We start from the raw sequence: 18,811 nt of genomic DNA on the forward strand, positions 1-18,811 counted from the left end.
ACAGGACCAGTCTACACACAAAAGCATGCTAAAGGGAAAGTATAGTGTGTATTTTCAGTGAACACGTATTTGATTTTTGTATGTAATCGTTACTTTTAAGGTAATTTTTTTTTTTTTTTTTTTTTTTATGTAACTTCTACTTTTTACATATTTTGCTCTTCTTTTTTAATATTTATATATGTAAATTAGACACTAAAGTGCTTTTGCTTTTGACTTGCTCAACTGTTTCGCTTAACAGCTGTTGCGTTACAATATCAGACTTGCATTATGAGAAGGGGCAGTGAAACATTGTATAGCACTATAAGACCCCATTCACACCTGAGCGTTTTGTAGCTTGAAGCCTGAAGCTACAAAACACTAGAGGGGAAAAATTCTATTCTCAATGGAGATGGTTCACATCTCCACTCCATGTCGCCTGAAGCCGAACGCCTGAAGCTCAAACAAGTTCCAGACCCTTTTTTGTCGCTCGAATTGAGCAGATTTGGCCGTTTTTTCTTCTTTTAACATTGGTGACCTTTTGCCCTGCACAAAATCGCGGTAAAAAAAGCCGCAAAAAAAATGCTTGAAAACGCTACGCTCAGGTGTGAATGCAGCCTTAATCTAGATGCAGATTCATTGTATCGAAATATTTGACTGCTAAGGACGTGTTCTGTATGGCATGAGAAATAAAGGGTTAATACAAGCTCTCAGGAATAGGAGCCACCAACTTGCTGTAAAATTTATCAGCTCCTTGGGCTGCTCCCTTTTGAGCTCCCCCCCTCTCCCATCATCTCCATAACATAAGGGGTTTATGTGTTCTTAAACTGGCCATAGATGGATCGAAATTTGACTGGTTCAGGAGAGACTGGGCAAACTTCGATCCTTGTGTGTCCATCCCTGTTCGACAGTCATTCACAAAGTTTGTTGTCCAGATTTACATAACACTTCAAACACTCTGTACTATTGTATGGAACATTCTATAAATTGTCTATATAAATATCCCACACTTACCTAACTGTCCCTGAGCCACCCCCATCAAATCATTCTCTGCAGCTATTACCTTTTTGTACCACCCCCTCCCTTTAGAATGTAAGCTCTATGAGCAGGGCCCTCCTGTACCTTTTTGTATTGTACTGTAATTGTGTTGTCCCCCTATACATTGTAAAACACTGCGTAAACTGTTGGCGCTATATAAATCGTGTATTATAATAATATAAAAAAGCCAAGTTCACCTTTTGTGAAACAATCGTGAAAATGTGTTTTATTTTATTTTTTTGCAGAGCTCTGTACTCATGATCAGTAGATAACTGGTGCAGTGTCAGTGTCTTGCAGACAAGTCGTGCTCTGGGGACTGCTGCAGCATGTTACACCCTAATGCAGTGGTCATCAACCCTGTCCTCAGGGCCCACTAACAGGTCAGGTTTGCAAGAGAACAGAAATACATCACAGGTGATATCATTTGCTGCTCAGTGATTGCCGTATTCTAGTCTGCGTCTTCCCAAGGTAATACATAAAACCTGGCCTGTTAGTGGGCCCTGAGGACAGGGTTGATGACCACTGCTGTAATGTGTATGATACTCCCAAAGGTGATTTTTTTTTTTCCTTTTAATGACAGCCAATCACATTTTATTTAAAGGCAAAATATAGCAAAAGCTTTTTTCGTCTGTACTTCTATGGATCACAAGTGTGTAGTCTGTTCTGCACTCCTGTGGCCTTTTTTTTTCAGCTGACCATGGGTAACTACACGGAGCCGGTCCAGGCTCTGAAAAGATCCCAAACATCATATATGGTCGGCATCCGCCCAGCTGCTTGGACCGGCAAATGGTTCAGCCTGTCAGCAAGCCCCTGAAAGCCTGAACCTACGGCTCCTGCCCCCCTCCCAGCCCAGGGCTCCAGTGAGCGCTGGAGGGGCAGAGCAGAGAGACTGATAGTCACCGGCTCTCTGCTCACTGAAGACCTAGAACTGAGAGATCAGTGGTCTTTGATCGCTCAGCTCTTAATCTTAGAGCAAGTAGGGGGACCAATGTTGCGTTCCCCTAGGTGAGTATAATTTTATTTTATTTTATTTTTTTACCTATAATTCTCTTTTAACTGTAAATGCTTTTGGTATGTCTCCTTTCATAAAGGCACAGATGACGACCTTGAGTTCTATGTGCGGAAGTGTGGCGATATTTTGGGTGTAACTGCAAACCTACCAAAGGAGAAACAAGATGCCAAAAATATTCTGGAACACATTTTCTTCCAGGTTGTTGAATTCAAGAAACTTAATTAGGTAAATAAAACACATTTGTAAAAAAAATAAAAGTACACAAGTATTTGGAAATGACTAAAGCCCAATTGTAGCTTGGGCAACAATATAAAAATCAATTTCCCAGTTTAGCAATCCAGCACTTCTTCTCATCTTCCAATTCAAAGGATACGTTTGGCAGAGTCTAGTAAAAGCAGCGCACTCTACAGGGGGAGCCCAATTCAATTGGAGGATCCACTCACATGTGCCCAGGCTCAGTGCGTCCATTTACACCAGAACAGGATATGTAAAAAGATGGAGCCGGCAACACTGTAATCCATATGTGTATTCACTACATAAGAGTGAAAAATAAAACTGGCGCATTTTGGCGAGAGCCTTAGTAGTAGCTCGACTTAGGCTCTCGTTGAAACGCATCAGCTTCTTTGTTTTATTTTCACTTTTATGTATTCAATAAATACACATACGGATTACAGTATCTACAGTATCTGCACAATCTTTTCGCATATCAAAGGATAAGTTCACTTTTGGGAAAATGTTACATGTTCCACCCGTTTTTAGGGTGGAACATGTAACATGTTCCCAATGCTGCAGCTGCTGCCCAAATTACCCGAGCCCATCCCGGCCCCCCCCCCCTCCTTTGACAGCAGTACGAGGAGAAGTTCCCCATACTAGCTGTCAGTTTTTGAAATCGGCACACCCGTGTGAGGCTCCACCCACACAGCGGCATCATTCATACACAGGCAACGTTTGCGGATATTGGCTTGTAGTTGGTGCTGTGGTAGTTCATTGATGCTTCCTGCCTGCTTGCTCGTAAGGGCACACAGATATATTGACAGATTTTATTAAAAATAGCATGTAAGCGATCTTCAGGCCGGTCACTTGACTTGCAGCCGCTGTACAACTCCGATCAGGGCTTCTGCGGGAGGGGCTGATCGGCCACGTGATCTCCCCAGCTGATTTAAGAGGCAGATCTTGGTCCCTCCTGCAGAAGCCTGGAATTGGAGTAGGAGACGGGCCACAAGTCACATGACAGGCCTGAGGATCGCTCTCAAAAGGGTATTTGCATGCCTCGTTTTAAGTCTTAAAAAGACTTGTACAATGTGGTATGCCTAGCTCTAATAGAGGGGCTGGCAGTGATTTACACTTAACAAACACTGGCCACTTGTCTGTTAATAATTATCTTCTTTGTCTTAGGAACACGACATGGACACTAGCGAAACTGGGTTCCAGAGCAGCTGAAGTTCATCATATACAATACAATAACTCAACTGATTGTGCTTGAAAAGGACAGTTATTTCCATATTTATTCTTAGTTTTTTATTTTCTATTGACTTTGAATTTGTAAGTATTTTTGTAATGAAAAGGAATATCCCTGCTTAAAAAAAAATTAAACTGCTTTCTGTATGGGCGAGCATTTTTTATTGTATTGTCAGTAGAGGGGATAAAAGGGGTCAGCGAGCAGCTGAGACGCTGTATGGTACTGCATGTATTTCCGAGGGAGACGGGCAGTGTGCAGCGGTGCTGTGATTACATGTCATGGCATATTAGTGTTAGACTGGGACTCCTAGTTCTGTAGTATTGTGCCAGGAATAGAAGTCGTAGAATTCTTCAGGCACATAATGTTCTTATGCAAATTATCCACCTTGTGGCACCCTGGCTGCACACTGACCTTTTCTGTGCTGGGCAGCTTTGTGTGAGCGGTTGCAGCCTCAGCTGGTACCAGCATTTAATTAGGTTTTCTCAGGCAAAGATATGCCTTGACTAATATTTCATGCTTTAGAAAAGGGGCATTTTTCATTTACTAATGAAAATGTATGGCTTGGAAGCATTTTCTAGGCAAGATGAGAAAAAGTAGCGTCAATTTTATATAAAAATACAGTGGGTGTGGACAAGGTGATAGAAACACACTCATTTTTTCCAGTAACAACGTATTTTACTGCAATGTGTATATGGCATGGATATACTGTAGCTTTTTAATGGCACCTAGACAGCAGGCCACAAACTAACAACCTTTGGTACAAGCTGCCCTTTAAGGCAATGTTTCTCAACTGCAGTCCTCAGGTTACCCCCCCCCCCCCCCCCCCAACAGGTCATGTTTTCAGTATTTCCCTCAGATGAAACGGCTGTGGTAATTACTAAGGCAGTGAAACTGATCAAATCACCTATGGAAAATAATCGAAAGCCTGAAGACATGACCTGTTGGGGGTACTTGAGGACTGGAGTTTAGAAACGCTGCTTAAGAGCCCATTCACACAGGGGCGACTTTGGATCCGACTTGAAGTCGCCCCAAGTCACACAACATGGTAAAATCAATGAAAGTGATTGAGAGCTGTCTTAATGCACACTACTGAAGTTGCTCCAACTTCAGAAAAGGTTCCTGTACTACTTCAATCCGACTTCTAGGCGACTTGTACCCATTGATTTCAATGAAAGTCGCCTCCAAAGTCGGGTTGTGTCTTAACTGAAGCAACAATACAGGAAGAGAAAATTGTTTTCTCAGGCAAACTCCTCCCTCCCACAGAGCCGATTGTTGTTTGATTGGCCACAGTAAAGTCGCCTGTCCTGGAGGTGACTTGAAGTCTCCTAGTAAGTTGCCCCAAGTCACGCTGTGGTGTGCGCTCTGGTCTTGACCAGGTCACCTTGCAAAGTCATGGCCAGAGTCATGTTGCCCCTGTGTGAACCAGCTCTTAAGGTATTTCCCCAACCACCTGGTCCGTTATATTTCTGCAACCATCTTTGTGGAGCCCTGCCTAGAGCCACACAGCCTTTCTTCCCAAAGCACCCCCGCAGTGTGTCTCACATACTGTAGCCCTATTCTTTTCTATAGGGAAAGCTGTACTCTGCAGAACCGCTGAAAGCCTGGCATGGATTGGGCCATGATGCAACTATACAAGATAAAAATGCCCTGGTGGGATGCTTTTAGAAGCATGGCTGTGCAGTTCTGGGCCAGAAACAAGTTTTTGACTTTAGAATGGACCTTTCACTAGTTTTTGCTGTCTTTGTTTCCAAATTTGTTTCCCTCAGCCTTCTGGGATGTGTGAGGTTCATATCCCAGGAGGCTGCGGGCAAACAAATTTGGACTTCAGGATAGTGTTCATGTATTCTACAGATCTCATGCTTGTGGAAGGGTATCAGCAGGGGAATGGCTGTATATAATAATCAAGAAGTGGCCATCGATTACCAATTCCAGGATAGTGGAGCAGAAGAAAGGAAATGGAGGAGAAATCTTTATGGGCGGCACAGTAGTACTGTAGTGGTTACCACTCTCACCTAGCAGTAAAAAGGGTTGCTGGTTCAAATCCCAACCATGACATTACCTGCCTGGAGTTTGCATGTTCTCCCTGGGTTTCCTCCAGGTACTCCGGTTTCCTCCCACGCTCCAAAGACCTGTAGGTAGGTAAATTGGCCCTAGTATACGAATGGGGAATTGAATTGTGGGCTCCTTGAGGGTAGGGACCGATGTGAATGTACAACGTACAGGGATTGGGACAATTGTAGACACTTACTCAGGTTGAACTGGTGTCTTTATTCAACCTTACTAACTATGTAACCTAAGGTGTGTGTGTGTGTGTGGTTTTATTTTTTGTTTTATCCTACAGCAGGGTGGGGCAGGCAAACTCCTATTTCATCAAGGACCACATCACCAGTATGGTTGTCCTCAAAAGGCCAGTTGTATCTGGTGTGTGCTACAGGGGTGCCCTATGCACAGAGTACAGACTGCAGCTTTTAGGAGTGAGCTACGTATAGAGTGCACTATGCACTCCCCCGAAGCTTTCTTGCATCTCTACTCTCACCTGGCTGGCTGTAGTACCTCTTTCGTAGGTAGCTCTGTCTCACGGGAAGATCTCTCTCTCGATATATATATCTATCTCGATATATATCTCTCTCGAGATAGATAGATAGAGATATATATATATATATATATCTCTATCTCGATCGATCTCTCTCTCTCTCTCTCTCTCTCTCTCTCTCTGCCATATCACTCCCTAAATGCGTGCAGGGATCTATTACATCTAGGAGACACCAAGAGCAAAGCTGTCTTTTGTAAATACAGAAGTAAGTGGAGGAATGGAGTTTCGGCTGGAAAACTAAGTGCACGGGCTACATGACAAGGCCAGTAGGCCTTATGTTTGAAATATGTGTCCTACAAGGACAGTACTTGGCAGCTGTTAGTGGTTTTTAATAGGCAGGTGAAAAGTCCTCTTTAAAGATCAACTTCTACCTTAGCTACCCTACTTCTACCCAGCTACCCTACCGCATTGTGAACGCCGGAAGTTGCTTGCTTGGCACAGGCTTTTTTCCAGGAAACTCTTTGCATTTTCTCCGGGAGAGGCAGGGCAGTGACATCATAATCTGCATTATAATACAAAGCGTTCTCTAAATGGCACCCATACCAAGCAGGAAACCTTTTGGGTTCTGCAAGTAGCAGCTTGGCACAACATTTTTAGAAGCTAGTGGCAATCACTGTAGAAGTGGTGCATATAACAGCAGTTTCTTGCCTCCAGGGTGTCCCGCAAATCCTTACATTGGTCCATCTTGGAACAGTTCAACTAAAAATTGTCGTCATACCTGGAATTCAGCTTTACTGTATAGTTACACTTTCAGTAGAATGCCAGGCAGTCCTAAAAATATGTAAATAAAACTACCAGGACTGGGATCTGGCATTCTGTGACCATGGGGGGGGGGGGGGGGGGAGACCCAAGACAGCAGAAAGATGGCCTGCTGTGGGACCATAATAATAATAAAGGGTCCCACGATGGGAGGGAAGGGCCCTGGTAAGAGGCCCTTCTTGGTTTCTGCACTGGGCCCCTGAAGGTTCTAGTTTGGTACCAGAGGCATAAAGGCAAAATTTTAAAAGAGCATATGCTGCAGTCCGGAACGAGCTCCAGCACAGCAGCCTAGTCTTTCCAAGTCCACACCCAGTAACTTTAATTACGCTGTTATTTTTCAACTTCCAAGCTGTGCAGTAGAAATGAGAAGGATGAGACAAACCAGTTAACACAGACAGGGGTGCTTAGTGTCCAGTTTTTATTCATTTATGTAAAACCATTATCCCAAAAGTAAAAACTTTATAACTGCTTGAGAAGTGTTAGCTGAAGTTCAGGTTTAATTTGTTAAAAAATAAATAAAAAAAAACACTTTACAATCACTTTAATACAAAAAACACTTATTTTACGTATTTGCACAGAGCAGCCCAGACCCTCTTTGGTGCTCCTGGCTAGGGATGAGCCGAACACCCCCCGGTTCGGTTCGCACCAGAACTTTCGAACGGACCCCACGTTCGTTACGAATGTTAGAACCCCATTGAAGTCTATGGGACTCGAACGTTCGAAATGGAAAGTGCTAATTTTAACGGCTAATATGCAAGATATTGTCCTAAAAAGGGTTTGGGGACCTGACTCCTGCCTCAGGGGACATGGGTCAATGCAAAAAAAAGTTTTAAAAACGGCCGTTTTGGCGGGAGCACTGATTTTAATGACGATTAAAGTGAAAAAAAAAAAAGTGAAATATTCCTTTAAATATGGTGCCTGGGGGTGTCTGTAGTATGCCTGTGAAGTGCCACGTGTTTCCCGTGTTTAGAACAGTCCCTGCACAAAATGACATTAAACGGAAATAACACCATTTAAAACTGCTTGCGGTTTTAATGTTATATCTGGTTCCTGCAATATGGTTGAAAATCATTCAGAAAAATGGCATGGGTAGCCCTCCCTGCCCATTAACAGCCTATTTGGGTCTTGTACGCATATTAAGGGGAACCCTGTACCCAAAAAAAGGAAATGCGTGTGGCCCCCAGGCCCTATATACTCAGAACAGCAGTATACAGGCGGTGCAAACAAGACAGGGACTGTGTAGGTTTGTTGTGTTAAGTTGAATCTGTTTGTAATTTTCAACTGGTACATTTTTAAAGTGTAGCTCCAGTCAAAAAAACTATTTTTAAGCTTTTTGGAAAACATAGGGAAGGGTTATCACCCCTGTATAATTTGTTTTGTCGTCCATCTTTTTTCATCTCACTTGCTGCTGTCTCCTTGCATTTGCAAGTAGGAGATGTTTGTAAGTTGGATGTTTGAAAGTAGGGGCCTGCCCTATATGCTCTGCAGAAATGGCGGAACAAGGTGTTGGTTTTACCACAACATTGTAAGCCCTCAAAGTGACTCTTGGTGGGCGCTGGAGCGCCCTGCTGTGAACAATTATATCAAGAATTGTAATTACATGCCATTGTTGAACAGTGGTAGAAAAATTGACCTTTGGTGGTTGTGGTGCTGGTGCCACAACACTAGAAGTCCTCACCATTATTCTGGGTGGGCACAGGAAGGGGCCCTCCTGTGAAATATTATATCAAGAATTGTAATTACATGTCCCTGTTAAACAGGGGCAGAAAAATTGGACCTTAGGCACTGCTGCTGGTGCCACCACACTGCAACCTCTTCCATATACTCTAGTTTTTTTGCTGGAATTAGCCCTGCTGCAAAGCATTGCATCAAAAATTGTACTTAAACGCCCCTGTTAAACAGGGGCAGAAAAATTGGGCCTTAGGCACTGCTGCTGGTGCCACCACACTGCAACCTCTTCCATATACTCTAGTTTTTTTTGCAGGAATTAGCCCTGCTGCAAAGCATTGCATCAAAAATTGTACTTAAACGCCCCTGTTAAACAGAGGCAGGGCAAGGCCTCCCGGAGATGTCTCATCCTCTGCTCCCTCTGCGATGGCCAGATAAGGTCGGCAACCTTACCCTTGTACCGTGGATCAAGGAGAGTGGCCAGCCAGTAATGGTCCCTCTCCTTGATCCGAAGAATACGAGGATCCTTCCGCAGGCTTTGCAGGATCAGGGAGGCCATGCAGCGTAGGTTAGCTGAGGCATTCGGTCCGGAGTCCTCTGGGTCACTAAGGACAACATGATCCACAGCTACCTCCTCCCAGCCACGTACAAGTCCACGTGTTTCCTGGGACTGTAAATCATCCCTATAAGACTGCTGCTGCTGAGTGCCAGCCTCCACCTCCATGCTGACACAATCATCCTCCTCCTCCTCTTCCTCCTCCTCACCCTCTTCCTGTGTGATGGGTGGCACAGCAGGAACACTGTCTGGATAAAGGGGGGCCTTGAGACAAGGAAGTCCTCCTCTTCCTGCCTCTGTTCTGCCTCAAGTGCCCTGTCCATTATTCCACGCAGCGTATGCTCCAAGAGGTGGACAAGAGGTACACTGTCACTGATGCATGCACTGTCACTGCTCACCATCCTTGTGGCCTCCTCAAACGGTGACAGGACAGTGCATGCATCCCTGATCATGCCCCACTGGCGTGGTGAGAAAAAACCAAGCTCCCCTGACCCTGTCCTGGTGCCGTAGTCGCACAGGTACTCATTGATGGCCCTCTGCTGCGTGTGCAGCCGCTGCAGCATGGCCAATGTTGAGTTCCATCTGGTGGGCATGTCACATATAAGGCGGTTCTTGGGCAGGTTCAACTCCTTTTGGAGCTCAGCCAGCCGAGCACAGGCATTAAATGATCGGCGTAAATGCACACAGACTTTCATGGCCTGCTTCAGGACATCATGTAAGTCGGGGTACCTGCCCAAGAACCGCTGCACCACCAGGTTAATGATGTGAGCTACACAAGGCACATGGGTCAGTTGTCCCTGTCGGAGGGCAGAGAGGAGGTTGGTGCCATTGTCGCAAACCACCATTCCTGGCTTAAGCTGGCGTGGCGTCAACCACCTCTCGGCCTGCCCCTGCAGAGCTGACAAAACATCCGCCCCAGTGTGGCTCCTGTCCCCCAAACAAACCAGCGCAAGCACGGCATGGCATCGTTTTGCCTGTGTACTTGCGTAGCCCCTGGAACGCCTACGGAGCACCGCTGGTTCTGAGGACAGAGCACTGGAAGAGGCCATGGAGGAAGAAGAAGAGGAGGGGGTGGAGGAGAGAGGTGTGTCACAACCAATAGTAGCATTTTGGAGGCGTGGTGGCGGAACAACCTCCAACACTACTGCACCTTGTCCTGCATCCTTCCCAGCAGCCAGAAGAGTGACCCAATGGGCCGTGAAAGACAGGTAACGTCCCTGTCCATGCCTGCTGGACCATGAGTCAGCGGTAATATGCACCTTACCGCTGACCGCCCTGTCCAGCGAGGCAAGGACATTGCCTTCCACATGCCGGTAGAGAGCCGGAATCGCCTTCCGTGAGGAAAAAGTGGCGTTTGGGGACCTGCCACTGAGGAACCGCACATTGTACAAACTCACGGAAGGGGGCCGAGTCTACCAACTGAAAAGGCAGCAGTTGAAGTGCTAGCAATTTAGCCAAGCTAGCATTCAACCGCTGGGCATGTGGATGGCTGGGAGTAAACTTCTTCCGCCGGTCCAGCAGCTGGGGCAGGGACATTTGCCTGCTATAATCGGACGTGGGTGTACCACTAGCAGAGTTCCCGGAAGCACTTGGCTGTGACACACCTAATTCTACACCTTCATTCCTCTCAGAGCATGTTTCAGAGAGGACTGAAGGTCTAGTGGGGTTGGAGATGCCAGCTGATGAGGAGCAAGGAGAGGTCCGCTTTGTTTTTTGGTGTGGGTCTTTGAGGTACGCTTGCCAATGAGCTGCATGGCAGGTCAACATATGTCTGGTCAAGCATGTGGTGCCCACGCGGCTGATGTTTTGGCCACGTGAGATACGCTTGAGACATATGTTGCAAATAGCAGCGGTGCGATCTGATGCACTCGTCTCAAAAAAGGCCCACACCAAAGAACTTTTAGAATAACGCGCAGAGGAAGCGCTCTGCGCAGGCGGAGCTCTGCGGTGTGATTCAGTCGGTGTGCTGCCCCTAAGCTGGCCCCCGGAGGGCATCCTGCCTCGTTGGACATGTGCCTCCTCCTCCCTCCTTCCAGGCACCCACGTGGAGTCAGTGCCCTCATCATCCCCTCCCTCTTCATCGCTGTAGCAAACCTGGCAGTATGCTGCAGCTTGTGGAACATGACTGCCAGATTGCTGTCCTTCTTGAGCATCCCCTCTCTCTGCGCTCACGCTACTGCCTTCCTCTAGCTGAGTGTCATCATCAGAGCCCACCAAACACTGGGCATCCTCCTGGAGCATGTACCCAACACTGTGCTCAAAGAGTTCAGGAGACTCCTCAGGAGGACGTGGTGGGTCTAGGGAAGGAGTCACTGATGATGACATTGAGAGGAGGGAAGACGATGCGTTGGCAGCTGCTTTGCTACTACCCTGAGACTGGGTGAGAGAGGATGAGGAGGATGAAGAGGGCTTGGTCATCCACTCTACCAAGTCGTTGGCATGTTGCGGTTCAACATGTCCAGCTGCAGAAAAGAAGGACAAGCATGTCCCATGGCCACGTGCTGATGACAATGCACCGCGTCCACGACCAGCACTGTTGTCTCTAGACACAGAGCCTGCTTGCCCTCTTTTATTGGCTCGCGCCTGTCTGCCTCTCCTTGCTGGCCTTCCAGACATGGTAATGGCCTGAAGGGAGTTGGGTAAAACAGTAGTTGGGTAGTTTATATTGTGCTGGAGGCACACAACACCCACTAACTCCTGCAGATGCCTTTTTTATAGAACAGCAGAGATAAAGGGGTATATACAGATGTATACTGTGCTGTGCTGGAAGCACACACAACTTCCAATAACTCCTGCAGATGGCAATTGGGCCCAAATAGAGAACAGCTATGTAGGTGGATTATAGCGGTAGGGTTGCCACCTGTCCAGGATTCACCCGGACAGTTTGGGTTTGGAATCATGCGTCCGGGTTTCAGACTGCCTGAAACCCAGACACATTATTTAGACTGGACTATGGCTTCCCAGCAGGGTTGCTGGCTGCAATTGTCTAAGCTGAAAGTGTCTGTTACACTCTTTCCCACTGCTCAAAGCCAGCACTAACGCGCACCCCCCCCCTCCCCCCCAAAACACACACAGATGGGAGAGGAGAGAGGGCTCGATTAGCACCTCTTCCCCCCCACCCCTACCCCTCTGGGTCTGCCCACACTCCAATCCCCGGCGCTGTGCCTCAGAAAAGGAAAGTTGGGGTCGGAAAAATTTGAATTCAGCAGCCTCAGATACATCTGGATGAGAGATGCTGACTACCAAGGGGTGAGTGAGCTCACCATCCATCCCTGTCTGTGACTGAAGTCTCCCCCCTTCTCTCTCCTGCCTCTGAGTGAGTACACTAAGGTAAATCAGGGTTCTCAGAGCACCCCTTACATCAGATTTCCCCTTTAAACCAGAGGCCACAGTGTTCCCCCTTACATTAGAGTCCTCTCTGTACATCAGAGTTCTCAGTGTTCCCCGAGCATCCCTTATGTTAGAGTCCCCAGAGTTCTCCCTTACATCCAAGTCTGCAGAGTCCCCCCTTACAGTGAAAGGGAACTCAGCGAGTTCAGATGTAAAAAGGGGAACTCTGTGGGCTCTGATGTAAAGGGGGACTCTTGTTATTAACTTCATATGATTAGAATGTCATTTAAAGCGGGAGTCCGCCGGGACTCCGTGTTTTTTTTTTTTTTTTTTTTAAAGTCAGCAGCTACAAATACTGCAGCTGCTGACTTTTAAAATAGTGACACTTACCTGTCCAGCGCGCCCGCGATGTCGGCACCGGAAGCCGATCTCTAGATCGACACTCGAGTGCTGCCGCCGCCATCTTCAGTATGGGAATCAGGAAATGGAGCCTTTCGGCTTCATTTCCCGGTTCCCTACTGCGCATGCGCGAGTCGCGCGGCGCAATCCGGACGGTCCCCGCTGCCTCTGGGATCTGTGCGTTTCCCAGCAGGCAGCAGGGCACTTGCGCAAAGGGGCGGGCACTTGCGTAAAGGGGCGTAACCTACGCCCCTTTCCGCAGACAGCTATCCCGGAAGTGGGTGCAGATACCTGGATTATCCAGTTAACTGCACCCCCCTCCCCCCTGAAAGGTGCCAATTGTGGCGCCGGAGGGGGGGGATTCCGATGAGCGGAGGTCCATTTTAGGGTGGACCTCCGCTTTAATAGCAAAATATATGTATAGTTTATACTATAAAAAAAATAAAAAATAAAAATTGGCATGTTCGGGTTTGACTTGAACAAAAGGTGGCAACCCTATATAGCGGTATGTACTGGGTACAGAGCACACAGACAGCATGCACTATCTCCTGACACTACTGACTGCAAACTCTATTATTAAAGATGGACCACTAGCTATATAGGTGAGGTGAATATCACGGTGTATACTGCGGTCAGGGCACGCAGACAATAACCAGAAAACAGCAGAGATAAAGGGGTATATACAGATGTATACTGTGCTGTGCTGGAAGCACACACAACTTCCAATAACTCCTGCAGATGGCAATTGGGCTCAAATAGAGAACAGCTATGTAGGTGGATTATAGCGGTATGTACTGGGTACAGAGCACGCACACAGCACGCACTATCTCCTAACACTACTGACTGCTAGGGATGAGCCGAACACCCCCCGGTTCGGTTCGCAACCAGAACTTGCGAACGACCCCCGCATTCGGTACGAACGTTAGAACCCCATTGAAGTCTATGGGACTCGAACGTTCGAAATGGAAAGTGCTAATTTTAACGGCTAATATGCAAGATAGTGTCCTAAAAAGGGTTTGGGGACCTGCCTCCTGCCTCAGGGGACATGGGTCACTGCAAAAAAAAGTTTTAAAAACTGCCGTTTTGGCGGGAGCACTGATTTTAATGACGATTAAAGTGAAAAAAAAAGGTGAAATATTCCTTTAAATATGGTGCCTGGGGGGTGTCTGTAGTATGCCTGTGAAGTGCCACGTGTTTCCCGTGTTTAGAACAGTCCCTGCACAAAATGACATTAAGCGGAAATAACACCATTTAAAACTGGTTTTAATTTTATATCTGGTTCCTGCAATATGGATGAAAATCATTGATAAAAATGGCATGGGTAGCCCTCCCTGCCCATTACCAGCCTATTTGGGTCTTGTACGCATATTAAGGGGAACCCCGTACCCATATTAAAAAAAAGGAAATGCGTGTGGCCCCCAGGCCCTATATACTCAGAACAGCAGTATACAGGCGGTGCAAACAAGACAGGGACTGTGTAGGTTTGTTGTGTTAAGTTGAATCTGTTTGTCATTTTCAACCGGTACATTTTTAAAGTGTAGCTCCAGTCAAAAAAACTATTTTTAAGCTTTTTGGAAAACATAGGGAAGGGTTATCACCCCTGTATAATTTGTTTTGTCGTCCATCTTTTTTCATCTCACTTGCTGCTGTCTCCTTGCGTTTGCAAGTAGGAGATGTTTGTAAGTTGGATGTTTGAAAGTAGGGGCCTGCCCTATATTATAGCGGTATGTACTGGGTACAGAGCACGCAGACAGCACGCACTATCTCCTAACACTACTGACTGCAAGCTCTATTATTAACCACTTGACCACTGGGCACTTAAACACCCTTAATAACCAGACCAATTTTCAGCTTTCGGTGCTCTCACATTTTGAATGACAATTACTCAGTCATGCAACACTGGACCTATAGGAAATGTTTGTCCTTTTTTTCACACAAATAGAGCTTTCTTTTGGTGGTATTTAATCACCTCTCAGTTTTTTATTTTTTGGGCTATAAAAGAAAAAAGACCGAAAATTCTGCGAAAAAATGAATTTTTCTTCTTTTCTGTTATAAAATTTAGCAGATTAGTCATTTTTTCTTCATAAATGTTGGCCAAAATTCATACTACTACATATCTTTGGTAAAAATAAGTACAAATTGGTGGATATTATGTGGTCTTTGTGAAAGTTATAGAGTCCACAAGCTATGGTGCCAATATCTGAAAATTGATCACACCTGAAGTACTGACGGCCCATTTCCTTTTTTTTTTTTTTTTTTTTCCACAAAATTGTCATATTATCAGGTTATTTCACACACACAGCATATGCATACCACAAATTACACCCCAAAACACATTCTGCTATTACTCCCGAGTACGGCGATACCACATGTGTGAGACTTTTACACAGCGTGGCCACATACAGAGGCCCAACATGCAGGGAGCGCCATCAGGCGTTCTGGAGCACCCAGGCCAATTCTGACATTTCTCTCCTGCATGTATAAATCATCATTTATTTGCTAGAAAATTACAGAGAACCCCAAAACATTATATATATATTTTTTTTTAGCAAAGACCCTGGAGAATACAATGGTGGTCGTTGCAAATTTTTATCTCACACGGTATTTGCACAGCAATTTTTCAAACGCGTTTTTTGGGGGGGAAAAAACAGTTTTGTGCTTAAAAAACAAACAAAAAAAACAGTAAAGTTAGCCCAATTTTTGCATAAAGTGAAAGATGAAGTTATGCTGAGTAAATAGATATCAAACATGTCACTCTTCAAAATTGCACATGCCCGTGGAATGGCGCCAAACGTCGCTACTTAAAAAATCCCCATAGGCGACGCTTTAAATTTTTTTTTACTGGTTACATGTTTTGAGTTGCAGAGGAGGTCTAGGACTAGAATTATTGCTCTCGCTCTAACATTCTCGGCGATACCTCACATGTGTGGTTTGAACACCGTTTTCATATGTGGGCGGGGCTTACACATGCGTTCGCTTCTGCATGCGAGCACATGGGCGCTTTAATATTTTTTTTTTTTTATTGTTCATTTTACTTTATTTATTTTAGTTTGACATTTTTTTCCCCAAAAAGATATTTTTGATCACTTTTATTCCTATTACAAGGAATGTAAACATCCCTTGTAATAGGAATATGGGGTGACAGGTCCTCTTTACAGTGAAATCTGGGGGTCAATATGACCCCACATCTCACCTCTAGGCTGGGAAGCCTGAAATAAAAAAAAAAAAAAAAAAGATTCTGGCTTTGATCGTACTGGCGAGTTGGTAGAAGCACCGGAGGGCGGTGAGGGGTGGGGGGCGTCTATGGCTGGGTATTTCAGGGTATCACCGAGTATGGCTGGGTATCTCCGAGTATGGCTGGGTATGGCAATTTATGGCAGGGTATTGCAGAGTATTGGGGGGTACTCCAGAGTAATGGCAGGGTACTGCACTGCAGAGTAATGGCGGGGTACTGCAGAGTAATGGCAGGGTACTGCACTGCAGAGTAATGGCGGGGTACTGCAGAGTAATGGCAGGGTACTGCAGAGTAATGGCAGGGTACTGCAGAGTAATGGCAGGGTACTGCAGAGTATTGGCAGGGAATTGAGGGGTTAAATTCGGTGAGCAGCGATGTGGGCACTGCAGATGCAGCCCACATCGCTGCTGACACCGATCTCTTTCCCCTCCGCTGTACCGATCGGTACAGAGAGGGGAGGGAGGAACCGTCGTCATAACACGACGCCGGTTTGTTTACAAGTGATCACTCCGTCATTTGACGGAGCGATCACGTGGTAAATGGCCGCGACGAGCGGCCGTTTACCGTGATCCATGATGCAGGACCCGGCGGTCACGGATGCTCTCGAGTGCGCGCCCCAGGGGGCGCGCGAGAGCAGAATTCTGGGAGGCCATTAATTAACGGCCTCTCAGAGTTAAACAACCGCCCTGAAGCCGTTAATCGGCAACGGGCAGTTGTTAAGTGGTTAAAGCTAGATCACTAGCTATATAGGTGAGGTGAATATAGTGGTGTATACTGCGGTCAGGGCACAGACAACAACCACTACACAGCAGCAAGATAGGAAATCAGCCAAAAACGATCGGTGTGTACTGTGTTGAAGGTACACAGTACACCCACTGCTTCAGATGCTAACACACTACACGAGGCCGCCTCAAAGGCGGCCTTATATAGTGTGGGGCGTGCACTACACAGCCTGAGCTATGATTGGCCACAGGCAGGATGCCTGTGGCCAATCATGGCTCTCCTCGCTGCTGGCGCTGCGATTGGCCAAGCATGCGGGGTCACAGTGCATGCTTGGCCAATCATGGGGCAGCAATGCACTGCGCCACTGCAGTGCATTGTGGTCCGCGCGCGCCACTCGAATTTTGACGTGAACGGCCCAAAGCTCATCCCTATCCACAACCACTGCTGGTGTGCGCAGTACTGTAAGTGGTCAGAGGTCAGGGGGCGCTGGTGGCTCCCAGGGCTTCCCGGAGAACTCGGGAACTGTTGACACTCTTGGGCAGCCTTTCTCAACCTTTTCAACACAGAGGAACCCTTGAAATAGTTCTCCGGGCTCAGGGAACCCCTGCTAAAAATTAGAAATCTACAACTCATGATACATTAGTGTGGTGGTCAGTGGGAAGAATGGTCCTTACACTTGTGGTCATTGGGAAGAATTACCTCCTTACAGATAGATAAAAAGATCAATGGTGTCAGTGGGAACTTATCTGAGAGGCAGAAATTGCCCAATGCTGAAGGAACCCCTAGCAACCTCTGGAGGAACCCTAGTTGAGAATCACTGCTCTTGGGTGCTCCGGGGCACTTTACACCCACCCTCCCCAGCTGGGAGTGTCTCTGAGTTCTCCAGGAAGCCCTGGGATCCACCAGCGGCCCCTGGCCCTCTGACCACATATGGTAATATATACACCAGCGGCTTAAATTCTGCTAGTCTTGCAAAACGGCGCTCGCAAATCAAGTTAGGTTTTTAAAACATAATATAGCTTGTCTTGCGAAACACTCGTAGACTGTGTTACTCGCAAACCGAAGTATCACTATACTCCAGAACGTTATGAAGAGTGATCAGCTGAACTGCAAGTCTCTCTTTGCCATGAAACCGAACAGAGCCCTCATTCACTCTGAACACTGCTTTGAAATCGTGTGAAGTTTATCTGAACGCGCACAATTTCAAAGCCGCATTTCAGTCCGACTTTGGGAGCGATTTGAAAGACATCTGTGCGGGTTCCTGCACAGATGTCTATTGAAATCACCCCAAAGTTGCTAAAAGTAATGCAGGAGTTACATTGCGGCGTCGCACCGATTGGGATGCTCCCATTTCTGACAATAGGCTCTGATTTGACATTCGATTTGACCTGTCAAATCGTGCCGGTGTGAACAGGGGCTTAATCCCATAAAAAAACATTTCCACTGTATTTGTGAAGAAGGCTTCAGGGCACCCAAGAAAGTCCAGCAAATACCAGGACCATCTTGATTCAGCTTCGGAATCGGGGAACCACCAGTGCAGAGCTTGCCCAGGAATGGCAGCAGGCAGGTGTGAGTACATTGGCACACACAGTGAGGAGAAGACTTTTGGAGGATGGTCTGGTGTCAGGAAGGGCAGCAAAGAAGCCACTTCTCTCCAGGAAAAACATCAGGGACAGACTGATATTCTGCAAAAGGCACAGGGATTGGACTGCTGAGGACCGGGGTAAAGTCATTTTCTCTGGTGAATCTCTTTTACAATTGTTTGGGGCGTCCAGAAAAAAAAACCTTCTCCAGAGACGAAAAGGTGAGCGCTACCATCAGTCCTGTGTCATGCCAACAGTAAAGCCTCCTGAGACCATTCATGTGTGGGGTTGCTTCTCAGCCAAGGGAGTGGGTTCACTCACAATTTTGAACACAGCGATGAATAAAAAGCGGTACAAAAACATCCTTCGAGAGCAACTTCTCCCAACCACCCAAGAACAATTTGGTGAGGAACAATGGTAATGATAACCAAGTGGCTTGGGGAACAAAACATGGACATTTTGAGTCCATGGCCAGGAAAC

General features: G+C 46.5%; 1 pseudogene across 1 annotated transcript in view; it reads left to right on the forward strand.

Annotated features, from left to right (window-relative positions):
* LOC143934785 (intraflagellar transport protein 52 homolog) overlaps positions 1 to 3,623 on the forward strand; it is a 36,964-nt pseudogene extending 33,341 nt beyond the window's left edge. Inside the window, exons 12-13 of the transcript XR_013263368.1 lie at positions 2,106 to 2,251; positions 3,422 to 3,623. The product of XR_013263368.1 is annotated as an intraflagellar transport protein 52 homolog (transcript). The remainder of the gene's footprint in view (positions 1 to 2,105; positions 2,252 to 3,421) is intronic.
* The last annotated feature ends 15,188 nt before the right edge of the window (positions 3,624 to 18,811 follow it).

This window comes from Lithobates pipiens, unplaced genomic scaffold (assembly GCF_037356315.1).
Source record: "Lithobates pipiens isolate NorthernLeopardFrog02 unplaced genomic scaffold, aLitPip1_a1.2 Scaffold_28, whole genome shotgun sequence".
NCBI lineage: Eukaryota > Metazoa > Chordata > Amphibia > Anura > Ranidae > Lithobates > Lithobates pipiens.